The sequence below is a fragment of the Petromyzon marinus genome, chromosome 5, assembly GCF_048934315.1.
Source record: "Petromyzon marinus isolate PM22_M1 ecotype Great Lakes invasive population chromosome 5, UKy_Petmar_22M1.pri1.0, whole genome shotgun sequence".
NCBI classification, from domain to species: Eukaryota; Metazoa; Chordata; class Hyperoartia; order Petromyzontiformes; family Petromyzontidae; genus Petromyzon; species Petromyzon marinus.
In genome coordinates this window covers 22,100,097-22,115,717 of record NC_133671.1, presented here as the reverse complement: position 1 = coordinate 22,115,717, position 15,621 = coordinate 22,100,097, and the positions used below count along the sequence as shown (strand labels likewise).

General features: G+C 59.1%; 1 protein-coding gene across 4 annotated transcripts in view; it reads right to left on the bottom strand.

Moving 5' to 3' along the window:
• LOC116939258 (active breakpoint cluster region-related protein) overlaps positions 1–15,621 on the bottom strand; it is a 61,645-nt gene that overhangs the window by 42,666 nt on the left and 3,358 nt on the right. The gene's annotated exons all lie outside the window — the stretch shown is intronic.

Below are 15,621 nucleotides of genomic sequence, written 5' to 3'. Positions count from 1 at the left end.
GGCGTCCTTCACGAGCCTCCTCCACAGAGGCCGATCTTGACACCGCTGGTACCAGTCATCGGCAAGTTCACTCAGCTCCACGTCCTCCTGTACAACATCACTCCATCTCTTCTCTAGCCTGTGCCGCGCCCGTTTAGCCCCCTCGATCCGGCCGAACAAAAGCTGTTTCGGCATGCGGTGGCTGGGCATGCGGGCTACATGACCCAGCCAACGCACACTGCCCAGGTATTGGAAACTCTCCACTCTCTCCACAACTGCCCCATCACCGATTGGCAGTTGTGGGGGTGGAGTGTCCGATGGTACAAAATACCCAGGCAGGTGCTTAGTTTTGGTGGGGCTGATGGTAAGGCCCCATCTTTTAGTGGCACGCTCCAGTCTCAGCAGCAGCATCTCCAACTCCTCCTCTGAATGAGCAGCTATTACCAAATCATCGGCATACATAACGTGGTTGAGCAATAGGGAGCCATCCCTTGACCGCACCCGGGCATCGATCAGCCTCCCATTATATCTGTACCAAATTGAGATTCCCCCGGTACAGCTATTGAAGGCTTCACGAACTACGTGGTCAAAATAGATGTTAAATAATGTGGGAGCCAGAAGACATCCCTGTCGCACCCCAAGGTGTACAGGGAATGGCTTTGACTCCCGGCCATGAAGTTTTACCTGGGCCCGCTCACCATCATGAAGGTCCTTAATGATCGTGAGCAGAGGGTCAGGGACTCCAAAAGCACGAAGAACAACCCAGAACCCAGGCCTACACACACCTACACACACCTACACACAAACACAACCTAAACATCCACACAAACGCACACCTACACATCCACACAAACGCACACCTACACATCCACACAAACGCACACCTACACATCCACACAAATGCACACCTACACACAAATGCACACCTACACATCCACACACCTACACACCCACACAAACACACACCTACACACCCACACACCTACACAAACACACACCTACACAAACACACACCAACACACCCACACAAACACACACCTACACAAACACACACCCACACAAACACACACCTACACACCCACACAAACACACACCTACACAAACACACACCCACACAAACACACACCTACACACCCACACAAACACACACCTACACACCCACACAAACACACACCCTACAACACCCACACACCTACACACCCACACACACCTATACACCCACACAAACACACACCCTACACACCCACACAAACACACAACCACACACAACACACCTACACAAACATTCCCCCTATAGCCTTAACAGACCCTTGGGGCAAGCACACGAGGGGGTGGGTGGCCAGCACTAGACCTGACCGCCTTTGTCTCCCCAATGCTACTGTTTACACTGCGCACCAGGCACTCATTTGAGAATGAGCTAGTCTAGGGGAGGCCCAGGAACAGTTCAAGATAATCGTCACTAGTGTTGGCCGAGAGAGGGAATTGAATCGGGTTCGCAGCGCAGCACGCTCACTGCTATAATACCTCACAGCCGCCATTCTCCACTCAGTGACGGTGATGTCACCACGGCACCTGTGCCAGGCCAGGTGCACCTTGAGGCCACGTGAAGTGTCGAAGGCTCGCCGACAGGACGTTACGGTACAGACCACGGTGCCATGGGTTGGCTGACTGAGATGACTGGCAAATGCACCAGCTGTGTACCCCTTACTGTGCCAACTACAATACCCACACAGACGGACACACGCACGCCCCGATACAGGAGTCCCCCCGAGTGCCCTGTGCTGCTGTAACTTGTTGAGATGCATCACCGCGGGCTCGTTCCTTCACAATTGTTTTTGTTGGAATTTGATCACATTCGGGTCAGATTGGGGTCGGATTAGACCAAGTGACCTCTTCACCACATGGTTCCGATACTTCACTCGCAACATTCAGAAACCCAGGGGATCACAGACTCGGAGTTTCACAGACTCAGGGATCGGAGACTCAGTGGAAATGGAGAGTCGTGAATTTCTGGAGACGGAAACTCAGGAGACAGAGGCTCAAGAGGGTCAGGGCGACAATGGACTCAGGAACTCCGGAGACAGAGGCTCACGGCGCAGGCACAGTCCATCCCACAACGATCCACCAACCCCAGTCCCCAGGGAATCTCTCCGTCAGGTAACCCCTAGGCCCAGCGCCACTCGGTCTGGTCTCACCGGGCCCGGCGGACCGCGTCCCCACGCTCCGCGCGGCCCCACGCACGAGCCACAGCCTGCCCCAGCACAACCACGTCACCAGCCTGAGCGTGTACCCCCCCCCCCACCGCAGCCCCGTCCCGCCCCGAAGGCTAAGCATGCTTCAGCCTGGTCACCACTCTGATAGGAGCCTGTCTGGGAATCCCAGGTGTTGCACGCTTGGGTTGCGCGGTGGGCCGGAGATGGCGGCACAGCGACGGACTCTTGAATCTATCTTGGTGGCGCTCTCCGTGTCGCCCCCTCGTACCGCGCATGGTGGGGATTCTCCGGCTTCCTCCCACACGAAGCCAACCTCTCATTGTTCAAAAAGGAATTGGTCAAACTTCCAAATGACGAAGAGCTGAGTCACCCCCCCGAGTAAATCAAGGATATTATTATTATTTCTATTTTTTATCATTGTTATTATTAGTACCCCAATGCTCACGCTGCTGCTGCTGATGAGGACGATCGACAACGGTTGACGGCGAAAACGACGACGGTGGACGATGGTGGCAAGACCATGGCAGCCGTGACGGCCACGAGAAGCGACGCGCAGCACACGGACCGCTCCCTCGCACGACGGCGCGCGGCAGGCCCTCTCTGCTGATCCCCCCACCTCCCCCCACCTCCCCCTATCTAATCTGGGCACAATTGTTGGGCGCGGGCGGCGGCGCGCGGTCGAGTTGATGTTGGCCGCCGCCGCCGCCGCCGCGCTCTCCGCGTAGTAAACACGACGCGGCCGGGCGCTATTGTTCACGGCTGCGACGCGCTCAGCCGGTCGCTTCGCGTTCGGCGCCGCCACCGCTCTGCTCGCGGAACCTTCCTGTGTCGCCGGGAGCGTGGCGCGGTGGGGGCCGTTGTTTGGGGGGGGCCGTGTACGCGACGGCGCGTTTAAACAACACGCGAGGCCCAGCGTGCAACGGCAACAAAACGAACCCCGCGAGGACGACGGCACCGCACGGCGCTTCGCCGCGGCCGAACACAGGGGCGCTCCTCGCGCGGGTTACTCGCGGAGCGGGCCACGGAGCTCCTCCGACCCGTTCGTTTCACGGCTCCCGAAGAAGCTCCCGGCACGTGGAGCAAAACGTCGGACGTCGCTCGGTACGAGCCGCAGCCAGGGAGCCACGTTCGTCACGGTGCGCGTCACCGCCGCCAGCCGCCCTCCACACCCGCGCTCGCGCCAGCTCTCCACCGGACTTACGTTGAGCTTTCGATTGAAGTTGAGCGTTCGTTTTCTGGAAGGCCGGACGTGGGGGGGGGGGGGGACCCGTTGATGCCGAGCCGTAATAACGGCGAGCGGCTCCGCGACGGGGCCAGGGGGCCCAGCATTTCTCACTCCGGCCACGAATGTCTCAAAGCGATGCCAACCGGCCCCCGGGCGCCAGGGACCCAGATGCGCCCCCCTCGCCCTCCCTCGCCCCACGCCACCCTTGGGGTTCAGTCGAGGGCAACAGTGGAGGGGGTAGAGGGAGAGGGCAGAGCACGGCTGGGAACGGGGAGCAGCAGCGGGGAGGCCCACGTGGCAACGTCGAACTTGGGAAGTGAGAAGAGTGGGAACGCCGGAGCGGTACGTCGACCTCGAGAGTGCGGCACGATCCACGGCGCTTTGTCAACCCATCGTTGGGCGAAGGCTTCCCCCATGACCTACAACAGGGCATGCTTCACCACGCGAGCGGCGTGGTGGACGACGCGCAGTCGGAGGGGAGGGATGTGGGAAGAAGGCGCGGCGAGCGGAACCCGCGTCGCGCAGCCACGGCGTCACCGTCACTCCGGCACACCGGCACCAGGGCCCCATTGCCGCCAGGGCCACGACCCTCGCTGCAGTGCCGCGTGCTGGAAATCGCTAATTACGCCGCCAGCACGCCGCCATTACCCGAGCCACAACAATTATTACCATTGCCGTTACGTAATTAACGTGACCCTCATTCTTTATTAGCACCACCTGTCTGAAGCGCTGGCACGGGCAGCGATGGAGCAGTGGTTTACGCGCCGTGCCGCCACGATCCCCGCCGTGCCACCAAGATCCCCGCCGTGCCACCACGATCCCCGCCGTGCCACCACGATCCCCGCCGTGCCACCACGATCCCCGCCGTGCCACCACGATCCCCGCCATGCCGCGATCCCCGCCGTGCCGCGATCCCCGCCGTGCCACCACGATCCCCGCCGTGCCACCACGATCCCCGCCATGCCGCGATCCCCGCCGTGCCGCGATCCCCGCCGTGCCACGCGCGGTATCGGCATCGCCGGCTCCTGGCCCCCTCCTCTTGAGCGAGGTCACGCTCTGACCAGCGTGGTGAACTATTCCAGATTCCCGGTCACCTTTTCTTGCCTGGTTAGACAAAATGAACTCAACTATCGTGAAAAAATACCCGTGCCCACCTTGGCTTTGGAAGTCCCTCATCCAACTGTGGATTGAGAATGGCCGGAAACTATACGTAGCCATACGGACGGTCGAGGCAAGTCCTGTTAGCGAGCACCTATTATGGCCAACAACGACAAAGGAGGGATGGTGTTAGCCACCACCACTCCAAGTCACCTTTGTCTCCCCAATGCTGATGTTCACATACCACACCCGGTACCTCGCTATGAAGGCTGAGAAGTGCGATACCGGTCCAGAGATAGCTCGCTTGAAACAAAGTCTGCTGGGAAATATTGGTCTTGTCGGCCAATCGGCTGATGGGACGAAAATGTACAGTATTTGTATTTAAGCGTGGAGACACAGCATATGGTGGTGCTTATGCATGCGTTCAACCCAATTGTTATCGCGCAAGTTGTAATTACCGCCGAATCTCGCCTGGGCAATGCTGAAACCCTCATCTTGACACGTGGCTCAGTGTGGTTTGTGTGAGCCCCCTCGCCCTGCAACCCACGTGAATCACTCCCTGGCTCTGCGCGCAGTGCGTGCGTGTACTCTGTGTGTAAACACACGCACACACGTGAGTGGGAATCAAACTCGATTTGGCCGGGTTCGGAGCGCGCGAGCCACTGCACTACCACTCCCCACAGCTACACACACACACACACGCCTTTGATTGCAGCGTATGGTGAGCAGAAAGTTTAACATACATACAGTGTGCAGAGTAACGCGTGGCGGTGTGCAGAGTAACACGTGGCGGTGTGCAGTGTAACGCGTGGCGGTGTGCAGAGTAACGCGTGGCGGTGTGCAGAGTAACGTGTGGCAGTGTGCAGAGTAACGCGTGGCGGTGTGCAGAGTAACGCGTGGCGGTGTGCAGAGTAACGTGTGGCAGTGTGCAGAGTAACGCGTGGCGGTGTGCAGAGTAACGCGTGGCGGTGTGCAGAGTAACGCGTGGCGGTGTGCAGAGTAACGCGTGGCGGTGTGCAGAGTAACACGTGGCGGTGTGCAGAGTAACACGTGGCGGTGTGCAGAGTAACGCGTGGCGGTGTGCAGAGTAACGTGTGGCAGTGTGCAGAGTAACACGTGGCGGTGTGCAGAGTAACGCGTGGCGGTGTGCAGAGTAACGTGTGGCAGTGTGCAGAGTAACGCGTGGCGGTGTGCAGAGTAACGCGTGGCAGTGTGCAGAGTAACGCGTGGCGGTGTGCAGAGTAACGTGTGGCGGTGTGCAGAGTAACGTGTGGCGGTGTGCAGAGTAACGTGTGGCGGTGTGCAGAGTAACGCGTGGCGGTGTGCAGTGTAACGCGTGGCGGTGTGCAGAGTAACGCGTGGCGGTGTGCAGAGTAACGTGTGGCGGTGTGCAGAGTAACGCGTGGCGGTGTGCAGAGTACGCCAGGAATCGCATGAGGCAATGACCCGGGGCACTTGCAGCGGCACAGCGACGCCTTATTGGTGGTCTCTGTCAGCCGCCCCCTACCCCCGCCCTGGCCCCCCAACCCACCCGTGGGTAATGAGTGAACCCTGCACCGAGCTCCAACTCGTGCCATCTCACTAGAGACGTGCCGCACCTCCCACCCCCCCCCCCCCTTTTTGTGTTAACCCCTGGGTTCGATTCCTGCCCTGGGGTTTTAAGCGATATCTGAACTGGTTCCGAGTCGCCTCCCCTTCACCAACCCGCACCGGACAGCGTGGTGAAGTATGGTGAAACACCCCCTCCCCCTGCCCGCCTACACAGCGTTGCACGGGAAGCCTTCATCCAGCAGTGGATTGACACAAAGGGACCCTGAATGATCATCGCTGCCTGGTGCACACACAATGAGCATGTTCTGGGGCAGGCGCAGTTGATGACATCACCTCCGCCATCCATCATCACCGTCGTCGTCATCGCCGCAACCGTGACGTCGCCCCAGGCCGAGCGCACCTGAGATCACGAGGTCGCAGCTGTGCACGTGTGTACCTGTGCACGTGTGTACCTGTGCACGTGTGTACCTGTGCACGTGTGTACCTGTGCACGTGTGTACCTGTGCACGTGTGTACCTGTGCACGTGTGTACGCCTCCTTACAGCGCTCGGGTTACTAGAGCCCCACTTCCCAGATTGGGTTACACGGACACGGCCCCCCCACCATCCGCCCCCCCCCTCAACCCCCTCGGAACCCCCCCCCCCTCCTAACCGATTACCACCCAAACCTCCCCCATCACCACCATCATCCAGACCCCACAAAGAACAAATATCCTTCGCGTAGCCTCGAGGAAACTGTTTGGGCCAAGTGGTGACACCACGCCCGGCCGCCTTTGTCTCCCCCAGTGGCGATATTTATACGCATCGCACCGAGTACCCATTTGAGGCCGAGTCGACCTAGGGGAGGGAAGCCCGGAACCGGTTCAGACAATCGTCATGCGGTGTTGGCGGCTGTGCCCGGGGAATCGAACTCAGGTCCCCCCCTCGCCACCCCCCCCCACTCCACCCCCCCACTCCACCCACCCACAACCCCCCCCCCACTCCACCCACAACCCCCACCGCCAGCAGCAGCAGGAGCCCTCCCCCCACCCCGCGGGAGAAGTGCCGAGTCAGCAGCCGCGGCTTTCATGAATCCGCGACGCTCGCACGGATGAGCGGCTCCAACGCAGGCGCGCCCAGCGCCGCCGTATAGATGATGATGATGAGGAGGAGGAAGCGCCCAGACATCTGTTACTCTCCCTCCCTCCTCTCTCGCCCTCTCTCTCTCCACGAGCTATCCTCCAACTTGCTCGCTGTGTCTCTCGCCCCCCCCCCACCCCCCAAAAAAAATCAACCGCGCTCATCCCATGCATCTCTCCCCAAGAAACTCAACGCAGTCAGCAATAACGATGCGAGCTTAAATAGGGAGATAAATACGTAAATAATATGCCACGTTTCTTCGTAGGCGCACGGGCACTCTCTTCTCCTCCACGTGTCTCACCCCCCAGATCTCCTCCACGTGTCTCACCCCCCATGTCTCCTCCACGTGTCTCACTCCCCCCAAGTCTCCTCCACGTCTCTCACCCCCCATGTCTCCTCCACGTGTCTCACTCCCCCCAAGTCTCCTCCACGTCTCTCACCCCCCAGGTCTCCTCCACGTGTCTCACTCCCCAGGTCTCACTCCACGTCTCACTCCACGTGTCTCACCCCCCAGGTCTCCTCCACGTGTCTCACTTCCCAGGTGTCCTCCACGTCTCTCACCCCCCCCCCCCCCAGGTCTCCTCCACGTGTCTCACTTCCCAGGTGTCCTCCACGTCTCTCACCCCCCCACAGGTCTCCTCCACGTCTCTCACCCTCCAGGTCTCCTCCACGTGTCTCACTCCCCAGGTCTCACTCCACGTGTCTCACCCCCCAGGTCTCCTCCACGTGTCTCATCCTCCAGGTCTCCTCCACGTCTCACCCCCCCCCCCCCCCGAGGTCTCCTCTTCCCCGTCTCCATTCCCCGTGAGCTCCTCTTCCCCTTCCCCGTGCCTCTCTCCCTGCCACCCACGTGGCGTCCCCCTCCCCCACGACCCCCCGCCCCTCCCCCACGACCCCCCGCCCCTCCCCCACGACCCCCCCGCCCCTCCCCCACGACCCCCCCCGCCCCTCCCCCACCATCACGGCCCCCCCGCCCCACTCCGCGCTAATGGTCTCTGTCGCCTCTGGCAACGCCGTTTCCAAGGCGACCGCTCGAGCGGCTCCTAAGGATAGAAAAATAATGCGCGTGGAAGCAGCGAGGCTGGCAGCCCCTCCTCCTCCTCCTCGCAAGAGGTTCCCGCAGCTGCCCCCCGGGGCACGGGGAGCGAAACGTCGGACAACGTCCCGAAGAACACCGCCTCGTAAGAGGGCGCGACACGTGCCTTGGTCAATCCACCGCTGGCCGAAATCCTGCCCCCCCCCCCGGATACCGCGTGGGTGACGGGGGCCGTCCGGCCATACTTCACCGCTCGGCGCGAGTCGGTGACGGCGATGCGAGGAGGAGGAGGGGCTGGGTTGGGCGGCAGGACCTGTTCAGATATCGCTCGCCGCTCACGTTCGCCCGAGATGCCAGGAATCAAACTCGAGATCTGGTTACCTGCGCCACACTGCCAAGCTGAGTGACGACGCCGATGTCCAGCCAACCCGGAGGTCACCGCTCCATCTCACGAGGCAGCAGTCGAAGCAATGGACGCGTTCACCCCCCACCCCTTCTCCCCCACCACTTCTGTACTCCCGGCAATACAAATAGATTCACCACAATTAAGAGAATCGGCAGGTGGCATGTGGTGGGGTTAAGTGTGGTGGGTACTCCCGCCTCTCGGAGGAGTAGGCCAAAACACCCGCGGGGGGGGGGGGGGGTGCTCTCTAGAGCTCCCTCGAGAGCAGGCGCCTTCCGCCAGCAGCGCCGTCAGCGAGGAATCGCAGGGCTGTGCCTTTGGGAAAACCACCGACGTCGCTCCTGCTGCCTGGTCTCACCAGCAAACGAGGCCGCGAGACTTGAAAGGGCCTCTTCACGCGGCTCGACAAAGGGGGACACCCGTCCCTCAATTACCAGCCAAGCAGTTTGCGTTTAAGTCGCGAGGTCTCGGGGCCTCTCGCGGTATAATTGAGGGGCCTGGCGCCCATGTCGTGACGCGGCGTTCCCGTGTTGTGACGCGGCGTTCCCGTGTTGTGATGCACCGTTCCCGTGTTGTGACGCTGTTCCCGTGTTGTGACGCTGCGCTCCCGTGTTGTGACGCTGTTCCCGTGTTGTGACGCTGCGCTCCCGTGTTGTGACGCTGTTCCCGTGTAGTGACGCTGCGCTCCCGTGTTGTGATGCACCGTTCCCGTGTTGTGATGCACCGTTCCCGTGTTGTGACGCTGCGTTCCCGTGTTGTGACGCTGTTCCCGTGTAGTGACGCTGCGCTCCCGTGTTGTGACGCGGCGTTCCCGTGTTGTGACGCTGTTCCCGTGTAGTGACGCTGCGTTCCCGTGTTGTGATGCACCGTTCCCGTGTAGTGACGCTGCGTTCCCGTGTTGTGATGCACCGTTCCCGTGTTGTGACGCTGTTCCCGTGTTGTGACGCTGCGCTCCCGTGTTGTGACGCTGTTCCCGTGTTGTGACGCTGCGCTCCCGTGTTGTGACGCTGTTCCCGTGTAGTGACGCTGCGCTCCCGTGTTGTGATGCACCGTTCCCGTGTTGTGATGCACCGTTCCCGTGTTGTGACGCTGCGTTCCCGTGTTGTGACGCTGTTCCCGTGTAGTGACGCTGCGCTCCCGTGTTGTGACGCGGCGTTCCCGTGTTGTGACGCTGTTCCCGTGTAGTGACGCTGCGTTCCCGTGTTGTGATGCACCGTTCCCGTGTAGTGACGCTGCGTTCCCGTGTTGTGATGCACCGTTCCCGTGTTGTGACGCTGTTCCCGTGTTGTGACGTTGCGTTCCCGTGTTGTGATGCACCGTTCCCGTGTAGTGACGCTGCGCTCCCGTGTTGTGATGCACCATTCCCGTGTTGTGACGCTGTTACCGTGTTGTGACGTTGCGTTCCCGTGTAGTGACGCTGCGCTCCCGTGTTGTGATGCACCGTTCCCGTGTTGTGATGCACCGTTCCCGTGTTGTGACGTTGCGTTCCCGTGTTGTGATGCACCATTCCCGTGTTGTGACGCTGTTACCGTGTTGTGACGTTGCGTTCCCGTGTTGTGACGCTGCGGCAGGCTGCTGCGAGAGAAGCTCGGGTCACGTCGCCCCGCATTGAAAAAAACCCCACAGATTTGGGGTTTGTTTGGACAAGGGAGGCATTGTTATGGCGGCCATCGTAATGCCGCTGATCCCGGCTAATCGGGAGCACGTGGCACGCTGGCAAAGCGGATCCTGGCTGCCAGCTTGGGCCACTCCCGGCACGAGCAGCAGCAGGACTCGGCAAGTGCCGAGCCGTCGGTAAAGGTGCAACCTTGCAATTGTTTTCCTGCACCAGTGCTAGTGGAAGGGCCCCCACACGAGGCGGGAGTTCCTGGAAGCTCCACATATATCCAGGGGTCGGCAAACAAAATAACAAGAGGAGCCATGTTTTTCGACTTCGATACAAAACCCGATGTTTCAAGAGTCGCAACGCAATGCGAATACGAGACGGTGAGTCCTTAATAAACAACGTCACGAAGCAGCAGTCCTGAAAGAGCCGCATGCTGCTCCAGAGCCGCAAGTCACCAACCCCTGATCTACACTACACGGTACCTCTTCGGCCTATTATTCCACACCGGCCAGACGACTCGGAACGGGTGGGTGTTCCCACGCTTTACCCCACCGCACGCGCCCTGCCGATCGACTCGCCGCGGTGAACCCCGTTCGTACCACTGGGTGCGCGGAGGCAGTTGGAGTTGAGAAACGTTCCCATGGTTTCATCTGCCGCGCCGGGAGATGGAATCGAACCGCGACCACTGGATTGCAATTCCGGTGGGCTCACCATTACACCCCGAGGCGCTAGGGTAGCATGGCCTCCACTCTCAATGACCATTCTCCAATTGGCTGGCAGCCAGCGAGGAGTCGGTGACGCGCGATGACCGGTAGCCACAAGCGGTTTGCGAGAGATATATTGGATGTGGTGTGCCCGGATGATGAAATATATTCCGGGTCCCTGACCCGATCAGAACCTGCCAGAATGAAACCCCGAGTAGCCCTGCACAACAAGAGCGGCGCAAATACTGGCTGTGCGCGTGATTTGACGGACAACTGTTTTACCTTGAGACTTTTCATAAACCGCAAGGCAGTGGGGCATCTACGCCAGGAGGTGGCTTTGCGGGAGATGGGGGGGGGGGCGACGTTGGGGAACGATCGGCAATTGGCGTCGCTAGGAGCCGAGTCGGAGCGCGGCAGTGGTGAGAATCGTCAAGCGGTCGACGGCAATCGACGGCATTCGACCCTCCGCGCGCCGCGCCACGGCGGTGTCCTCGTTTTGGACACCCACCGCGGGGCGGTGCACGAGGCTCGACCCCGCGCGCGTGACGTGGGGTCAGAGGTCACGGCGGGGTCAGCGAGGGTCACGCGCAAGGTCACCACGTTCTCCCGACCCGGCCCGATGGCTCCGCTATTCCCGCCGCCGCCGTTCCGCTTACCGCCGTCCGGGGCAGGGCTGGGTTCGGGAATCGATGGGACTAGGGCTCGTATAAAATCGACCACCGGTCAGTCCGGTTATTTACAACCGAGCGAGGGCCTGCTGAGGCCAAGCGTTTCTGTTTAAAGGGATAAGTAAGTCTACGTTTCAACATCGGCCACGATCAATCCGCGGCTGGATCAAGGCCTGGCCGAAGCCATCACCGTTATTAATCTCATTTATTACATTCATTTCTCCAAAGCGGCAATAATGGTCTCAGTGCCCAACTCGGGGAAAGACAACTCTTGAGCCCTAATGTTGGTAACGCAGCTTCCGCTAGACCTCACGCAGCCCCCGGGCGCGGAGAGCAGCTCTCACCTGAATGGGGGGCAAGCTGCTCAGATTTCCTTTCTGCGCGAGATTCTACTCAGTGCCTCTTCTCTAATCACATCCACCGTGATTACACAAAGACCCAAGGACTTACACAGAGAACCATGGACTCACATGTCACCGAAATGATCCGTAGACTAACATAGAGACCCATGGACTTGCATCTTCTTCGAAGCCGAGAGTTCCCCACTGCTGCAGGGGGGTCGGCTACTCGAGTCACAGATCTCTCTCCCTCCCCCTGCATCCTTCCACCTCCCCTCCCTGTCGTCCCGTCCTCCTCCTGCCCCTGCCCGCGTTGCTCTAGGTGGGAAATCGTGCGGGCTGTGTTCCCCCAGGCTCTCACCTCATCGCCCACGTCATAAATGAATGAGCTCATTCGGCCATCGATCCGCTCTCCACTCTCCGGCGTGAATCACACCGCGGCGGCGAGACCCCGCCACCTCCCACCCACCGTGCCCCGCCTGGCAAGCAAGCGCAGGACCAACCGCGGAGTGATTCAGGGCCACGTGGTGGACAGGTTGGGTCGTGACCCAAGAGATGCCGGCCCTGTCGCTGACATCTGCGGTGTGTGGGTTGCGCTAGAGAGCCGGGGGACTTTACGCAGCTTGCGATGAGCACGCAGAGTGGCCCAAAGACTCGCGCGGAGACCCGTTGATTTCGCACGGAGACTCAGACTCGCGTAGAGACTAAAATATTTGCAAAGATACCAACAGACTAAAATAGAGACCCAAAGATTTACACAAAAACTCAGACTCACAGAGACCCAAAGACTCACAGAGACCCACAGACTCATAGAGACCCATAGACTCACAGAGACCCATAGACTCGCATGGAGACTCCAAAGGCGGAAATACATGCAGAGACTACACAGAGACCCACAGAGACCCATAAACTCACAGAGACCCATAGACTCACATGGAGACTCCAAAGGCAGAAATACATGCAGAGACTAACACAGAGACCCACAGATTTACACAGAGACCCATAGACCCACAGAGACCCATAGACTCACAGAGATCCATAGACTCACACACATCATCAACTTAGACTGCAGTAAACCCAAGGCGGAGTTTGTGGCCCCCTCAAAGTGAAGCCAAGTGTGCTCACTCGTCACCTATCAGACAACGAGTGGCACCGGATCGCAAAGGTCACCACGCACAAAACCGCGGCCCTGTGGGCCCAAGGCTCTGACCTCTGTCAATGCCCCCTCTCTCCACCTATGCCCCCAGTTGCATTACAGCCCTCTGTCAATCCATTGCTGGATGAAGAGCTTTCCACGCTATGTCGGCCATGGGGGTGGGTTGTCCATACTTCACCGTGCTGGTTAGTTTTGCGGGTTAGCGACCGGGGAAAGTGGGGGGGGGGGGCACCCAAGTCCGGATCAGATGTCGCTCGCCGCTCAAGTCACCCGTGGCCTGGAATCAAACTCGGGTAGTCGGGTTCGTAGGTAGCGCAGTGTGCTAATCACGGTGCCGCCGTTCCACCACCGTGAGTGTGCTGATTAGATATCATAATCATCACGTTGTGCAGTCTCTTTACCAGAGCCCAAATCTGACACACGCCCATTCCAACACACAGTAGGGAGGTGTACACATTGCTCGACCAAACACAACGTGACTTACAAAAGTGATAAACTCACGATGTCACCGATTTGTCCAGGGAAGCCTCGCCGAGTCGGATGGCCTTCATTTCATGAGAACCCTCGTGACCTGCTTACTGGGTGTTTGGCCAATCTCTAGCAGGGGTGGGGGCCCAACCATCGAGCCACACGCGGATGGACGGGGTTCCCCTTCTCTCACTGAAAGCTGACAAGTGGATAGAAAGTGAAAATAGGCCGGGCTAATACTAGTGGCTGGGTGGTTAGGGTCAGTGTTTAGGACTAGTACCAGTTGGCAGTTGGTGAGAGTTAAGGTCAGGGACAAGGCTAGTACTGTACTAGTGACTGCCTGGCTAATTCGTCAGGGTTAGGGGTATGGCTCGTACGAGTGGCTGGTTGGTTATGGTCAGTGGGAGGGCAAGTGCAGGTCACTGGTTAGCTGGCTAGTTCTGGCTAGGCGAGGGGAGCTTTGCCCCCCCCCCCCAACCAGTCACCCCTGCTCCGTGTCCGGCCCGCGTTTCCCAATCAACACGGCAACCCAACAACGCCGCCGCCTTCGTCCGCCACGCCGCCCTGGGCGACGGCTGTGGCGAGCCTTTAACGAATGCGTTTAGTTCTTGTGTTGTTGATATTGTTGTTGTCATGTTGTTTTTTGCACCGCTGCCAATGCAGCAGCAGCGAATCATTTATTCACCAATCAACAGATTCGCTCAACGCATGACTGCTTAGGATTACATTCCAATTAGGAGCATTGATTGATCAGTAAAGGCACATTGATGGACAGGGAGGAGGGCAGGAGGCCTTGGGTTTCAGAACCCTGTGGTCCACGCTTAGGGTATAAATCATCATCTGCCAAGGTCAATCCACTGCTGGATACAAACACATTCATCAAATCCAGCCGCTCTCAATCCCCCAATGGAGGATTGCCTCGTCACGCCACGTTGATCATGGGTGGATTTGTGTTGACCGTACTTCGTCGCGATGGTTACCGTGGGTTGGCGTAGACGGACCGGTTCGGAATATCACTCTCCGAGGTCGTTGACGGGTTTCATAGCGCGGCGCGCTCACCGCTGTGCCACCGCTCCACGACCGCTACCCTGCCGTGTCCCCGTGGAGCGAGGGCCGCTGTTGGTTGCCGTGGCCTCCACGCCGCGCGTGGCTGGTGGATGTTTCACTCTCAGCGCGGCGCCCTATCCGAAGAGGCAATTAACCCATATTTACTAACGTCAGCTGGCCGTTATTATTATTATGCCCATTAAATCAGCCCTTGCTCCATTACCTCCCATATCTCACTAACTCATTCACAATCACGCAACCCCGGCTGCAGCAGGGGCATTTACAAGAGACGATTGTACCCACGGCTTAATTTCAGCGCAGGCTCTCCACGGGGCTGAGTGCCGGAAAATACTCTCTCCAACCCCCCAAAACCTTCCCACCCCGCCCCTGCTGTGGGGGGTGGTGGTGGGGGGCTACGGGAAATACCCCACGAGCGAGGCGCCTTGGATTGTATCGTTGTTGGTTGTGCTTTATAAATAATGAACTGATGATGGCTGCGATGATGTCACGTGTTTATACAAAGCGCAACCACCGAATGACTTTGCGCGACTCCCAACTACATCTGGATGAGTCATCACTTCATATTTTAATTACACGAGTGCTTGGCTCTTGGATGGTTGGTGACGTACGGTGCGAAAGAAGTTCAACATACATACTGTACGTACCGGAGTAGCCAGAGAAACCCCACCACGCATACGAGGGGACATCGGTCCGCTATGCAGACGCGTAGTGCGCGAACCCACTTGGTGTACTGCCATGTGTCCGACCTGGGTGTTCCACAAATCTTCGTGTGATCCACCAACGCTAGCCACCGCAGTGGTTCCCCGATTAAACGAACGTGGCGCTCATTCTCTTGCTTAAAGCCCAGAGCACATGCGTGGAAATGCCACGTTCTCATGGCGGGGACGAGTCTCCCCATGCATAGCCAAAATTGCCGTCCGCGCTTTAACGCATCGTTCGCATCGTCCACAGACGACGCGGGGCCGAGGTCTCGCACACTCGAAACGATCG